At 42.5% G+C, this 17180-nt stretch overlaps 1 protein-coding gene across 4 annotated transcripts in view; it reads left to right on the forward strand.

The window, feature by feature from the left end:
• Positions 1-17180, forward strand: part of PRDM16 (PR/SET domain 16) — a 795203-nt gene that overhangs the window by 225157 nt on the left and 552866 nt on the right. The window lies entirely within an intron of this gene.

A 17180-nucleotide genomic window follows, 5' to 3' on the forward strand; every position in this document is an offset into this window, starting at 1 on the left:
TACAGGGGACTACAGCAGGTATGAGCAATGGTGGTCATTCCGAGTTGATCGCTCGCTAGCAGTTTTTAGCAGCCATGCAAATGCTATGCCACCGCCCACTGGGAGTGTATTTTAGCTTAGCAGAAGTGCGAACGAAAGGATCGCAGAGTGGCTACAAAAAAAATATTGTGCATTGTGCAGCTTCAGAGTAGCTTCAGACCTACTCAGCGCTTGCGATGACTTCAGACTGTTCAGTTCCTGTTTTGACGTCACGAACACGCCCAGCATTTGCCCAGCCATGCCTGCGTTTTTCCTGGCACGCCTGCGTTTTTACGAACACTCCCTTAAAACGGTCAGTTGACACCCAGAAACTCCCACTTCATGTCAATCACTCTGCGGCCAGCAGTGCGACAGAAAAGCTTCGCTAGACCTTGTGTGAAACTACATCGGCCGTTGTGAAAGTATGTCGCGCATGCGCATTGCGCCACATACGCATGTGCAGAAGTGACTTTTTTTGCATCATCGCTGCGCAGCGAACATTTTTATCTAGCGATCAACTCGGAATGACTCCCAATAACCGCATCGCTTACTGTTTTCTATTGCAAAAGGGGGCTGATTTATTGACAAGCTTACCAAGCACCAGAGGCAGGAGCTTCGCACCAGTAGCTAAGCCATCTGAGGATTAGATTAGCCATAGTAGCCAATAGGCTGCACTTCGCAAAAAATGACCAGGTAGTGAGATCCGTAGATCAGCAGATCACACATGCTCAGTAGCTCAATGAGGCCCGGAAAATGAAAGTAAAGTGACCGCTAATGCTATCATTTTACTTTTGCATGCCACAGGGAAGAGCTTCTATCAGAGCCCCTGTCCCTGCATGTGCGTCATGATACATGCCATGGTACATAATTGCTTATTGCCAGTGACAATAAGAAATTATAATTATCTGGTCTAAAATCCAATAATTAATAAGTCTTAGTAAAAAAGTGGAAGCAAAAGGAAACCCAAATATAGCATTTTATTTAAAAATATTTGAAGGGCATATACAACCCAGTAATTGCGCCCCCTCTTGTTGGATGGCTAGTATTGAACGGTCTCTTTGATTGTACATCATAATGTCCACAGCCATTTGAATACATTGCACCAATAAAGAGCAGCGACATGTCTGATCTATAGTTAGAATTGGCCTCTCTTGGACGCTGTGCGCTGTAATCTCGCCTCTCATCTGTTTCTATATTTAGGAGGATTCACTTGTAACATTTTTCCTTGCTTAAGTCTGTTTGAAATCCTGGGACTTCTCTTTTTCCGTTGAAAAGAATGTTCTCACATATCCCCAGGGCCGGTGTCTAAGTGTCCTCAATTCCAAATATACTACTTTTTATCTTCTGGAATACTTTATTTGGTACACCTTTTACTGTTACAATCGGTATCTATATTTTATGTACGTTTTACTAAGATTTTTCTGAAGGCGTATTATTCAAAGGTAAATATAACTGAATGCACCAATTACAGATGTGCAAAGTTGCCGTGGAACTTATAATGAACCTGTTATGGGGGGTTGTTGGGGGAGGGGGGGGTTGTATTAAATCATAATGGCCCTCATGAGGGGATGCGGTCAATATCCCGACAGTCAGAAGACTTACAGCAGGATCCCAATTCCCGACTGAGGGAAGTGCGGGTGGTTAGGCACTAAGGGGAGGTTAGGTCTAGACTGCACGGGTGTGGGGGGGGGGGGGTTAGGGTTAGACTGTGGGAAGTGTGGGTTAGGGTTAGGCTGTGGAGGGGAGGGTTAGAGTTAGGCTGTAGGAGGGGTGGGTTAGGTTTAGGCTGCAAAATGGGAGAATTAGGGTTAGGCTGTGGGGGGAAGGGTGGATTAAGTTTAGGATTAGGAGTAGGGGTAGGGTAAAAAATTTTTTACATCCGTTGGGATTCCACTGTCGGCCTTCTGAAAGCCGGAATTTCATTCCCACTTCTGGATTATGTTACTACCTGCTGACTTGACCACCCTAGTCTGTTCCATCTGATTGGGTAAATGTAATGGAAAGTTAGGCATATCACGTCTCTCCTGTGAAACCCTTAGGCAACTGCCTACATCTCCAGTTGTTGATAAGACTTCGCTCCAGTGGTCCCATAAATAACAAAGGACTTCATATACTGTGTCTTTTAGAGTAAAACATGCTATTTATCTCTGTTGTGGCGACTTCTCATTCCGAAAATGTTACCTTCACCGCCACAGGTAATCTAAAATTTAAATGTCTCCCTGCATGATTGATGTCGCCACTTTAAAGGCCAAGTTCACACAAAACTGTTATTTGTGGAAGAGACCTCAGCAGTGTGCACAATTTATTCTCTCTCATACAGCATCTCCGCTGAAAGATGCTTAGCCTCAGGGAGAACGCTCCACAGCCGCTCCCTCTCCTGTATGTATTACAGTACAAACCATTTATTTAAAAGCCATTAAAGTCATTTCATGGTTAGGAGTTACTAGTCACACCTCGATAGAACGCATCTTTACACATCATGTTTCCATCCAGGAGAAATCTGCTTTTATAAATATAAATACACTTAAATACAGGTTATTCAAAGGAGCAGCTAAGATATCTACGTGTTCTCATGAGCAGGAAATAACCTTCTTGAGAGTAACTTCCTCATTACTTTCTACTTAATAGTGATTAGCAAAAACTGTTCTACTAAATATTTGCTTCATCCTGTGTTTGGCAGCAAAACTTTGTACATTTTACTGGCAGAATGTGCCTTTAAGTTTTCCCCGTCCTCCCCATTGGCGTTCCTATCATGGGTGCAGTGTGTGCGGTGGCAGTGCACACGGGCCCCTGGGTCCAGGGTAGGCCCACTGCACTCACACTGCGCCCATGTTGTTGTAATACTTACCTTTCCGGAGTCCCGTGACGGGCGCCGCAGCCGCTACAGCAAAAATCCCACCAAAAATGGCCGCCACACATGTGCAGTACGAATTTTTGTCTGCGGACCATGGCGGGCGCCATATTTCCGGAGCCCCGCGCATGTGCAGTAGACAGGAGAGGAGGGGGCCGACCTAGAGTCTGCACATGGGACCTCTGCTCTCTTAAAATGCCCCTGGTCCTCCCCCAACTAAAGCTTGATACACACTCAGTAATATATCGGCCGATCTATCACTGTGCAGCACAGCCGATGTCCAATATATCTGAAGATATATCGGCACATCTGAAGATATATCGGCACATCTGAAGATATATTGGCACATCTGAAGATATATTGGCACATCTGACTGTGTGTATGGACGTTCCTCCATCCACCCGTACACTCGTTGCAGGGACTGAAGTCAAAGCTGGTTGGGCAAATTCAAATGCCTGCCCAGCTGTGACATCAGGGTGACACATCAGGCGGCCGATCGGTAAGTGTATATGCTTTCTTGAATCGGGCGCACGGCCGGCGAATCCGCCATCAAGTCGACCTATTGTGTACCCAACATAAAGCAGAATTAATGGACTGTCATCATAATCTCTGCAAGATGCAAATTTACAGGTGTCGTTGGAATGGCAAAGCTCTCAGTCTCTGTGAAATATGTATCTCTGTGATCTACCGATCTAATTATCTATCAGTGCTTGTACCAGAATGTGTTTTTTAATACATCGCCCCAAAATTTATTTCAATAAGAAATTATATTATTTAATAAGTATCATTGTTACATGTCAGTTCCAATTATCAATGACTCGTACCATTACAGTAGTCTGACAACTTCAAAAACTGTCTACAAAACATACAGTTTATATAATAGTACAGTATAGTGGTAACTGTAATGCTCTCTTTCGTGTATACTGCCCATGGCAACAAATTAGCTACTTGCTAGCATTTTATAGGATTACTTAAAAGCTAGTAGCTGATTTGTTGCAATGGACAACTTTTCCAAATGTCCTTCCTAGAAGGTTTGATACATCTCCCCCTAACAGACTTAACATGTTTCCCTTGAACTGTGATAATAAAGTAATCAGGGCCAGACCTCCACTGGACATTTTGGGCCATGTGCTGCACCAGTGTTCCAGCAGTGCACCTCCACATAGTCACATGCTCTCAATGAATTATTTAAAGAAGTATTCTGTAGAGGGATGGACTGCACACCCAAACCTTACCTTACCTTACCTGCTGGAAGGGAGCTTGCAGAAATTTCGCAGGGTTCCAGAGTGAGCTCATTTGTTGTTACTTCAGCTTGGTAGAGGACAATGTATCCTCCCACCATCCTGTGTGGCCATATTATTATCACTACTCACAAACAGACATCTGTGTCTCTACTTCTGTTACCCCTGCCAACTTCCACCATCAACCCCAGCTGTCCTGTTCCTACTACTAATACTACCTCTCCATCTATAATCCTGCATTACTATTACACCCTCCCAGCTGTTATGTGTCCCTACTACTAATACTACCTCTCCATCTATAATCCTGCATTACTATTACCCCCTTCCAGCTGTCATGTGTCCCTACTACTAATACTACCCTATCTATAATCCTGCATTACTATTACCCCCTCCCAGCTGTCATGTGTCCCTACTACTAATACTACCCCATCTATAATCCTGCATTACTATTACCCCCTCCCAGCTGTCATGTGTCCCTACTACTAATACTACCTCTCCATCTATAATCCTGCATTACTATTACCCCCTTCCAGCTGTCATGTGTCCCTACTACTAATACTACCCCATCTATAATCCTGCATTACTATTACCCCCTCCCAGCTGTCATGTGTCCCTACTACTAATACTACTCCATCTATGATCCTGCATTACTATTACCCCCTTCCAGCTGTCATGTGTCCCTACTACTAATACTACCCCATCTATAATCCTGCATTACTATTACCCCCTTCCAGCTGTCATGTGTCCCTACTACTAATACTACCCCATCTATAATCCTGCATTACTATTACCCCCTCCCAGCTGTCATGTGTCCCTACTACTAATACTACCTCTCCATCTATAATCCTGCATTACTATTACCCCCTTCCAGCTGTCATGTGTCCCTACTACTAATACTACCCCATCTATAATCCTGCATTACTATTACCCCCTCCCAGCTGTCATGTGTCCCTACTACTAATACTACTCCATCTATGATCCTGCATTACTATTACCCCCTTCCAGCTGTCATGTGTCCCTACTACTAATACTACCCCATCTATAATCCTGCATTACTATTACCCCCTTCCAGCTGTCATGTGTCCCTACTACTAATACTACCCCATCTATAATCCTGCATTACTATTACCCCCTCCCAGCTGTCATGTGTCCCTACTACTAATACTACCCCATCTATAATCCTGCATTACTATTACCCCCTTCCAGCTGTCATGTGTCCCTACTACTAATACTACCCCATCTATAATCCTGCATTACTATTACCCCCACCCAGCTGTCATGTGTCCCTACTGCTAATACTACCCCATGCATAATCCTGCAACCCTAATACTATTACCCCCACCCAGCTGTCGTGTCCTTACTACTAATACTACCCCATGTATAATCCTGCACCCCTAATACTATTCCCCCCACCCAGCTGTCATGTGTCCTTACTACTAACACCACCTCTCCATCTATAATCCTGCATTACTATTACCCCCTTCCAGCTGTCATGTGTCCCTACTACTAATACTACCCCATCTATAATCCTGCATTACTATAACCCCCTCCCAGCTGTCGTGTCCTTACTACTAATACTACCCCATGCATAATCCTGCATTCCTAATACTATTCCCCCCACCCAGCTGTCATGTGTCCTTACTACTAACACTACCTCTCCATCTATAATCCTGCATTACTATTACCCCCTCCCAGCTGTTATGTGTCCCTACTACTCATACTACCCCATGCATAATCCTGCATTACTATTACCCCCTCCCAGCTGTCATGTGTCCCTATTACTAATACTACCCCATGTATAATCCTGCACCCCTAATACTATTCCCCCCACCCAGCTGTCATGTGTCCCTACTACTAATACTACCCCATGTATAATTCTGCATCCCTACTGCTGTTACCCCCACCCAGCTGTCATGTGTCCCTACTACTAATACTATACCATACCATCTATAATCATGCATTGCTACTACTGTTGCCCCCACCCACCTGTCATGTGTCTGTACTGGTATTGCTACTACAACTCACGATGGCTGTAATAGATTATAATCATTAAGAACTATGTAGATTCTCTAAAATACTTTATTTCCCTTTTTTTTCCTTTTTATGGCACCAGAAGTCCGCCTCTGGTCAGTCTGCTAGCCTTGCATGCACATACAGTATCTGCAAAAAAAGGCAAAGTGAAGCGGTAATGTAACCCTTAGCACTCTGTAACAGTGTTGCGCTGGAGCAGTTGAGTATAGCGCAGCTGCTCCAGAGAAATCCACTTTGTCATATACTTTAAAGTTTAAACCACTTTTTAATGATGGGCCAGTGCTATTTGCTTGCCCCATGCTAAAATTGCCTGTCACTTGTGAACAAGAAAACATAAAAATGCCTACATAAAAGACACCCACATAGATGCATTGTGGTGTGTCGCTGCATACACCATTAATTCAGTCACTTTTAACCATAGATCACTATTTTGAGGACTACGTAACTTATAAAACGCAGGACTATCCAGCTTTGGTGGCTTTCCATCCTGACCTGGTAGTAACGGTGGGACTGTACAACTGTTATGGACCTTTTCTTTTTCACCAAATTGGCAAGTTGTAAACACACAGCCTGAAGCTGGGTACACACAAGACGATATTTTGGACAATTTGCAGATTACATGCGGATCGGAACTACAAATCGTTCTAATCGTCCAGTGTCTACACATTAGTGCGCACACCCATTTGTCGCATCTTCAGATTGGCCGTGCATGCAGGTCAATCTGAAGATATCATTTGCGGTGCCATGCATTGTAATGAAGGCCAGAACGAGGGATCATTCCGTCATTCATTATCTTGCCTGCTCTGGGGCGAGGGTAAAAGCGTCCCAACCATCGTCAAGATTGCCGGTCGTTTAATGTGTAACTAGCTTTAATATGGCATTAGCCATGACCGTAGCAGCGAGTGGGATTTAAATTTTAATGGTCGGGGCTGATAGTGGTGTTTTGGCTTTACCGTATACTGTAGGTCAGAATACACAATAAGGGCTCATCTACGTGAGTGCTTACTGCTTATATTATACATTTTTCCTAAATAGTATACAAAGTGGGCAGAGAAATAGTGTAGGACATACGTGTGACATTTGCCCACATCTTGTCACCATTTCTGTCCGAGCACTGTGTACAGATTAAATGATCATTGTTATTGGAACGTTTTCTTTTGCTGCGTTGCCTCGGAACGATCCTTAAGCAATGTAATAAAAATAAACAGCACTTATCTTATTATTCAAAATATTTCACTCTTCTGGGAAATATTTATTGTTTGAAAACTCATTATAGGGCATCAGTTCATTAACACTTCATAAACCACAGAGTCCGGAAATCAAAGCGTGAATTTACCCTTTCAGTGTGCCAGGACTTTCCTTGTGTATGAGCGGCATACAATGAAAAACAAACTAATATAGAACACCACTTGAACTCCTTTTTGTCAGTTACACAAAAGACAAAGGCCCGTGTCTGGACTTGATCTGATAAATGTGTTAACGAGCCATCTTAATAGTTTACAAATTAGTTATCTAAGTTTGTATTGCATAGGTGAGCGAGGGTAAACAACCAGCCAACAATCATTCTGCAACTTCAAAGGAACCTGGTAATCGTGGGCAGAAATAGTGATTTACCAAAGGTTCCTGCCAGTGGCAAACCTATTACTCTATTGTAGGAAAATCTAATATTTAACACACTTAGGGGTCTATTTATTAACATTATTTTTACTAAAATAATGTGAGAAAGGTTGTTTTCACACCCATTTCACACTATTTTAGTATCACCACGTATTAAAGGACATTTGGAGCAGTTTTCATGAAAAACTGCTCCAAACCCTTTAATTCACTTTTTTTTTAGTAAGCCACATTGCATTCCCCATACTTATAATGGGAAATGCTAGGCGGACAAATTTACAACAAAAAAAATGTGAAAAAATAACGCAGTGTGCCCTGTGATAATCTCACCAGCTAAGGCTGGCGAGATCACAGGGCAGCACTGCGATAGGGAGGCATTTGCCCAGCTTTCTCTGTCCCTGGCAGAGAAAGCCGAGAGGGGACCTGGCAGAATGATCAGCTATGTGTGTTCGATGGACACACAAGCTGATCAAGTGTAAAAAGGCAAAAAAAAAAGGAAAAAAACCCCCAAAACCCATACTCACCTGCCCAGGGAGCCGGTGTCTGCTGCTCCGGTGAGCGCTGCCAGGTCCCCCATGTGCTGCAATGTGACCCCGGTGCAGCAAAGTGATGCTGCAAAGCGGCAGCGCACTTTACAGCACCGGGGGTCACCGCAGCGCAACAGGATCCGGCGCCAGGCAGCCCAGCAGGAGCAGCGTGGACCAGCTCCCTGGACAGGTGAGTATATTGATCTGCTGGGGGGGGGGGAGGGGATGCGCGGCGCGCAGGGGTAGTCACGACGGGGGGTCGACCGGGCGGCAGCGGTAGTGGCGATGTTGGAGAGGGCGGCGCATTGCACAGCAGGACATCAGGGTATTTTTTATGAAAAATACCCCGATGATGCTGCGGAGTGTCATCGCAGGACAGAGCTTGACCGCAAGCTCTGTCCCTGCATGCGATAATTGATACATCCCTGCGATGTAATCAATTATCGCAGTGCGAGTTTGGGCAATTTTATCACCTGTCATCTGCAGCCTGGATGCGGGCGGTGATAAATAGGTCCCTTAATACTTTAGTTAATTACACTAACCTAAATGTTAGTGCTGTCCAATTATCCTAATGCTTTAAAGATATGCTTTAATAAAAATAAATAGTGTCATTTATGCAATTTACTATGTAAATGAAGTGATCCAGATCAGAGCTAAACAACCTGTGGCGCTGTAGCTTTTTATTGAACTACAAGTCTAAGCATATTCCTGCTGGTCTATTTAAAACGTAGTTTGGCATAAACTTGCACAAAACGGTTCTGGTGTTAACTTTTTTCAGCAGCTGTAAAGCTTTGGTTTGGGAGGGGTAGGAGTGACTCTGAAAGTCATTTCTGCCATTGGAAAAATTGACCTTTTAATGTTTGTTGAATACATGCATCAATTAACTGACTCTGCAACCAACAGTAAAATCACCTTAATGAATTGCATCAATTAAAGTAAAAGTAGAAAGCGATTTTTCTTATCTCCGTGTACCTCTTATTTTCTGTACGTAGGAGCAAAGCTCTGATCAAGGGATGTTCTGAACTTCTGTTTTTGCTGATGTTAATTTAAAAAAAAAAAAAAAGTTTCTTAAAAAAAAAAAAACCTCTTGGGGGTATATTTATTCAATGGTTACCGCAAATTATTTAATTTTGTAAAAACACTATGGAACTATACGGGATGTAGTTATGTGACTGGCAGTCAGGAGACCGCAGGTCACATTACCGAAGGCTAAATCCTGCACCCCTCTAAGTCCCGACAGTCGGCATTCCGACTAGCAGGGACAATTCCCACTCATGGGTGTCTATGACACCCATAGAGTGGAAACAGAACCTGTGGCGAAGCTCGCCACCGAGCCCGCAGCATGGCAAGCACAGCGAGCCCGCAAGGGGCTTGTTGCACTTGCCTCCCCTGCCGGCATTCCGTTGCCGGGATCCTGCAGTCGGTATTCGCCGGCATCCCCGTAACGCATACCCAACTCAAATACATGCCTGTCTGTCTCACAATTAGTGTCCTTTTGCACTCACCACTAGAAGATGTAAAGGAGAACTGAAAATGCTAAAAAAAAAATAAAAAATAAAGGAAAATAAATTGCGATTATTTCTACTTTTCAATAAAAAATTACAAAATGTAAATAAAATAAAAAAAGTGATGATAAAAGTAATGTACAGTGATATATTTCCACAGCAGTAGTTGGAACCTAGATGGTCCTTCTAACAACCTTGAGACAAATTTTCTCTTATCCTGATGCAAGCCTATATTTACCTTCTTATTTTTAAGTAACGTTCCATATCTCTATTACTCATTGAATGTGAAGCCTGGTACGGGCTGTTTCTATTATTTGAGATTCTGTTGACTTTGTGATATATTATTTATTTTTGGTCTACGTGAAAATACTTTCTCCATGGCGCTCCTCTTGTTTCTCTGCTATTCTTTTGTTCCCTGATCGTGACCTGACAGCCAACTTTTATACCAGTAGTTAAAACTATTTGCCCTCAAACTAACGTCCTCAAACAGAGTCACGGACCCACCCAATTACTATCTGTTTTGACCTTGTATTCACATTTCAGGTAGATAAATTGCTTGCTCTCTGTCACATCTATTATCTGCCAGCTTTATCTGTCCATATTATGTTTTACAAGATGCCTTTTTAGACCTATGGATAATAAAAATGCAATTTAATGAATTATCTTTATGCAACAATCAATTGTTCAGTCTTGATATCCAGTGGAGTGGCTGAACCAGGTCCTCAATATGTCATTTTTTCTGAAGAACTACTTATTTTCTTAATACATATAACGGTGACGATGAAGATCCTGTTGAGCTATTTTCTGTTATTTTTGGGTGACTAGGGTTAAAAGTACCAAAAGTTAATTGGAATTTTCTGAACCTAACATTTCAGTGGAACGCTATGCAATTAAAGCTTAAAAGGCCAATGTTTTTCAATACCTTTTAGAGGGTGACTGTAATGAAACCTGGTGAAACTTGTGCACAGATGTGCAAAGGCACATGCTGAGTAGAAAATGGCCCAGTCAGTGGGTAAAGGATGCAAAACTTTTTTTTAGGTATATAAGCGAAAGGAGAAAAACAAAAGGCGGAATAATAAGACTAAAGACAGAGACTGGGAGTCTTGTTGAAGGAGACAATAGCACATCATCTTAATAATTATTTTTGCTCAGTACTCACTGCTGAAAGAGAGGGGGAGGGGACACAGTTAAGTTGCAGGGATATTCAGAAAAATGAAACAAGTACATTTACAGAGGAGAAGGTCCTAACAGAACTTTCAAAGCTGAAAGTGGATAAATCTATGGGGCCAGATGTGATATATCCAAGGATACTAAAAGAACTTAAAGAGGTGCTGGTAGCACGATTGACAGAATTATTCAACCAGTCATTAGCTACAGGAGTAATTCCAGAGGACTGGAAAAGAGTGAACATAGTCCCACTGCACAAAAGTGGAAGCAAGGAAGAGGCAAACAACTACAGACCAGTGAGTCTTACATCAGTAGTAGGGAAATTGATGGAAACACTCTTAAAAGAAAGAGTTGTATATTATCTCGAATCCAGCAATTTACAGGATCCCAAACAGCATGGATTCACTGGGGGAAGATCATGTCAAACAAATCTTATTTACTTTTTTGACTGTGTGACTAAAGTGGTGGATAAAGGTGGAGCCATGGATAAAGCTTATTTAGACTTTAGTAAGGCTTTTGACACTGTTCCACATCGCAGACTGCTAAATAAACTTGGAAGTTTGGGATTGGATACTAGGATTATTGAATGGATAAGATCTTGGTTGCAGGATAGAAAACAGAAAGGTGTGGTAAATGGAGTGCATTCACAGGAGGGAAATGTTACCAGTGGGGTACCCAGGGATCTGTTCTTGGACCAGTGCTTTTTAATATTTTTATTGGTGACATTGCAAATGGCATTAAAGGGAAAGTATGCCTCTTTGCAGACAATACAAAGGTATGCAACAGGAGGGGTAAAACAAATGATTGAGGATCTAGATAGACTAGAGGAATGATCAAGAGTGTGGCAATTACAGTTTAATACCAAAAAATGCAAAATCATGCACTTGGATCTCAAGAATCCAAAGGCTAAATATAGCATTAATGGCACTATACTGGAAACTACTGAGGAGGAAAGGGATCTAGGAGTCACTATTTCAGGTGACCTTAAAGGCAGGTAAGCAATGTAACAAGGCAATGAGGAAGGCTAGTCAGATGCTTGGCTGCATTGGGAGAGGAATCAGTAGCAGAAAGAAAGCAGTAATAATGCCACTGTATAGGTCATTGGTACAACTTCATCTAGAATACTGTGTTCAACTCTGGAGGCCATATCTTCAAAAGGATATTAATATATTAGAGACTGTACAAAGATGGGCAACTAAAATGGTGCATGGCCTACATCACAAAACATACCCAGAAAGACTAAAAATTCTCAATGTGTGTAGTTTGGAGCAGAGAAGGGAAAGAGGGGACATGATAGAAACTTTCAAATATAGCAAGGGTTTTAACAAGGTCCAGGAGGGAAACATTCTCCAAATGAAGAGAAGCAATAGAACACGAGGATGTGCACTGAGACTGGAGAGGGGGTAGTTCAGGAGAAATCTGAGGAAAAATGACTTCACAGAAAGGGTAGTGGACAAGTGGAATAGCCTCCCATCAGAGGTGGTAGAGGCTAAGACAGTAGAGCAATTTAAGCATGCATGGGATAGACATAATGATATCCTTACAAAGATATAAGGATCAAATAAGGTTTGAGATTCAAATATGGTAAAAAAAAAAAGGGGGCTGACTAAATGGTTCTTATCTGCCGTCAAATTCTAACTTTGTAACCCATAGCACTCAGCTGCACTCCAGCTTTCCATCTTAAGCGCAACATAGGAAATTAAAGCAAATATCCGACCGTTGCTATGGTTACAGCATCTTTTTCTTGTGCATTACATTTCCCCACTGTCTGCTTTCAAAAATGAGTATTTTTGGATTGTGCAGTTTTCAGCTGGTTCCCGTTAAATGTACCACAAAACTAAAGGGTTTTAAAAATAAAATACTACAACACACATATATACTGGAAGTTCCAAGTCAACCAGACGTGCTATTATTTTTAGAGAGCATATTATGGCATGTTACAGCATTCAACACTATGCAATGGTATAAGACACATACACATAGCCTGTTCAAAATCTAATGGAAAGATATGGTGGTCAATAGCCCCAAGGATGGATTATGGGCAAACAAGGTTAGAAACTAAAGGGGGGTACTGATGGGAGAGATGTGTGCTGAGCGATCTTAACACAGACCGCTCAGCACACATCTCTCCCCCCGCTCAGCACAGCGCTATGTGCTGAGCGAGGGGACGGATGGACGGGGGGGCCGCTCACTTCACACAACGGTGAAGTGAGCGACCCGCTAGATTGAAAATTGAGTAAACAGACCCACTAGATTGCCACAGCAGCTGGAAAGGGTTTGTCAGACCCCAAGGGTCTGACAATTAAATAAATGATAATAATAATAATAATAATAAAAGGGGAATATACAGTAAATAAAATAAAAATACCAGCGCTATGAGTTGTTTTATCCAAAATACACGGCAAATGGATCATTTATATAACATTTTTATTCTAAAAAATAATTTGAAAACCACATTAAAGACTAAATAGTCAATATACTCATACAATACTATGTATATAAATTATAGAATTATAAAGTATAGTTGTAATCCTTAAATGGCTCTGAGATCATCAAAGTTTTTGCTTTGCTGATAGGAACTATACCATTAATTTAGTGATCCCGAACTTTAGTAGATGGAAATTTGCTCCTCCTTATATATTGGTTAAATGCACAGTCAGCTGGTAATACCCTGATGATACCTCACCCACAGTTCCACGAGAGGATAGCTGTATTTACTTGTCTGCATAGGTATTTGAAGGGGTTTCCATAGTTTGCTGGATGTACTGGATACAGGAGGTGTCTTCAGCTTTAATAATCCAATTGGAAAGTAAAAAGTCCTTATCCGGATCAATTGTAAATGGTAGAAATGTTAAAGTTCCTCAGCATAGGCATTAACGGGTTTCTCTGAGCTAGGTCGCTCAGCTTCTCATGCAGGCTCAATCTAGCACCGGCGGGGCCGCGCATCGCTATCGCTGGGGGCATACACACGGCAGATCCGTGCTTAGGGGTCTATTCATGAAGCAGTGAAAAGTGTGGAGAAGTAAGCCAGTGGAAAAGAACCAATCAGCATTGAAGTAACATTTATAATTTGCATACTATAAAATTATACAGAGCAGCTGATTGGTTGCCATGGGCAACTTCTCCACTGACTCACTTCTCCACACTTGTCACTGCTTCATGAATAGACCCCTTAAAATCTAAGCAATCTAGTCAGATTGCTTAGATTTTAAACACTGATCTCTCCGTGTGTACCCCCCTTAACTGCACACATACAAAGGATGTTGAATGGTTAAGTAAATTTCAACTGAATAATGGAAATATTGCAGCATGTATGGCTAATTAGTAATTAGACAACCATAACGCAAATTCCAGTCCAGAACCTCATTTTAGTTAATGATGCACACTGGTGCATTTAGGACTGCGTTAGCAGACAGGAACAAGGGAAGTTCTATACGGCCATGTTGGATCAGGTCATTTTGCCCACAATGAACGTGGCTTCTCTGTCCTATCTGGCTGTTTGGTGGCCAGGACAAACCGTAATGGCTAATGAGAGATCGCGTTTTAAAATGCATGAACAATAACCGAAGAGCAGTAAATTAGTTTCACTTGGATATCCTGCATTTGTCTGTTGTTTTAGAACAACACCAGAGGAATACATCTGGTAAACTCACATGTAGGACACAGTAGTGATTCACAATCATTTCAGTAAAATGCATGGCGTATTTTTCTTCCTAAGACTCAGAAAGGAAATGATTAGGTAATAGTCATTAGTTCCTTGTTACTCTGTAAATGAAATTCTGTGGAATCGCTCCGGGTATATTATTTCTTTAAGGAAAAGATGCATCCTTTAAAAATAAAATAGGAGAAAATAAGGTTCCCCTTTATTGTGTGAGATGTGATTAAATTTATGCATGCTCTACAGAGTCTATTACTCCCTTGCCTGCTGACACAGAACGCACCGAGTCAAAGGGTCTGGCATAAATCACATCACATTTTCAGTTTATTGCCCCTGTGGAGCAAAGAGCTGAGGGAAAAAACACAATGATTTTGATCATTTGTTGAGTAAATAATGACATTTATCATACCGCTGTTTATTTTGCTAATTAAAAGATGGCCGCCCTTGACAAGCATCGGGGAAAAAATACTGCCTAGCCATGCAAGTGCTATTATATTCTGTGCAGACTCTGGCACACGACAGCTAGTAGGCAGACAGAATGATGTCGTATAACGGAAAGGCAAAATGTAACATTATTATTATTATTTTTTATTGTATTTTGTTTATTAAATAGTACATTATTCCGCTATGTTGCACCACTGGAACACGATCGATATTTAATCCTTTATAATGACGTATACATTCTTATTCATTGAAAAAAAAATCATTATGTAAGTATGATTTACTTAAAGGGTAACTCGACTCATAAATAAATTCATACACCCCATCCCTTTTCAAGGTATTGATGTAACAGCTAACAACTACCTTAATTGTGAGGCGTTATAACAGAACAGTACATGCATTAGGTGGGACGTACTTAAAAGCACAACATATGCTGTATAATTAATATTTATTAAAACACATGAAATAACTTATTTTATGTAAGAGAAAAAGAAACACGAAGCTCCAGGTCCGGCGAGTGTGTATTACCTTTTCTGGTTAGTTTGAAAAAATAAATAAATTGTGACTTCAGTCAATCTATTTTGTTAAATAAGCCCCTAAATCTCTTGATAGGGGTCTATGGATGCTCAAACATATACTGAAGGGCTAAGCAGGATGGCACTCGGCTCCGGATAATTTATTTATTAATAGTTTCTTATATAGCGCATCATGGGGCCAATTCAGTAAGGTTAGCAAATTCTGCTAATCAGCAGAATTTGCTAACCTTTAGCATGCATCCTGGGAGCCGCCCAGCATGCTGACCTGTGCTTCCCCCTTCAACAAGCAGAAATTACTAACAGCACGCAATTTCTGCTTGTTAGCAGAAATTAAGGATGACTCCTGCCGCCATTTTTCCTGTCGCAGCAGCTGCGCGTGACGCCACGCAGCTGCCACAACCGCAACCCCCGACATGCCCCCATTCGCGCATACCAGCCCACCATTTCGGCTAGCATGCCCCCGCAATGCTCCGTTTCCTCCCAGAAAATGGAGCGTTACCGCCCCCTCCCGCCCCGCGACCGCCTCTGCCTGATTGACAGGCAGAGGCAATCGCATTTACTGCGGCCCCCCGCAGAAAATGCAGGCGCAGGCACAGTAGGGCCCGCTGTGCATGCGCCCACACCACCTCAGCAAAAATTCCGGACGAATCGCTACTTGCGATTCTTACTGAATTTGCCCCCCATATTCCTTTGTGCTTTACAGTTGGAAACAACAATGATTAAACAAATCTGGGTAATAACAGTCATAGAGGTAGGAACAGGGCCGTCTTTTCGTATGGGCTCAATGGGCTCTTGCCCAAGGGCCCCAGGAGTAAAAGGGCCCTAGGCTGATAGCTGAGGGTCCCCTCTTTCCAGGGGTACCAGATTTTTAAAAATCGGCCCTGGGGAACCGGAGATATCTGACTTCAAAGCAGTGGTCACCATCCAAGCCTGTTAATTGTTCTTCCCAGCCAGATATCTCGGGTTCTGTCTGACTTAAGGGGGGTACTCACGGGAGAGATGTGTGCTGAGCGATCTTAACACAGACTGCTCAGCACACATCTCTCACCCCGCTCAGCACAGCGCGATGTGCTGAGCGAGGGGGAAAGCCGATGGGGTGCCGCTCACTTCACACAACGGTGAAGTGAGCGACCCGCTAGATTGAGCCTGCATGCAGGCTCAATCTAGCACCGGCGATAGCGATGTGCGGGGCCGCGCATCGCTATCGCTGGAGGGCATACACACGGCAGATCCGTGCTTAAAATCTAAGCAATCTAGCAAGATTGCTTAGATTTTAAGCACGGATCTCTCCGTGTGTACCCCCCTTTAGAGTTTTTCTGAGGGTATAATCAAAAAGCTGGGACTCTCCCCTTTCCGAGGACACTGGCAGTTTGTCTGCACTTTGCCCAGAACCACAGATATCGGCCTTCAAGCAGCTGGTCCCTGCTCCAGCTCCACACGCCTAATATGCAGTTTTATATTTTTGTTGGTGGATTGCTCTGGCTACTGAAGTCTGATCCCCAAGTCCCCAGTACCTCCTGACAGGTGAGACACTCTAGTATGTTTTATCCCATTAAAGCTAAGAAAACTATTTCCAGGGACTGGAGATATC

Source organism: Pseudophryne corroboree, chromosome 10 (genome assembly GCF_028390025.1).
Source record: "Pseudophryne corroboree isolate aPseCor3 chromosome 10, aPseCor3.hap2, whole genome shotgun sequence".
NCBI classification, from domain to species: Eukaryota; Metazoa; Chordata; class Amphibia; order Anura; family Myobatrachidae; genus Pseudophryne; species Pseudophryne corroboree.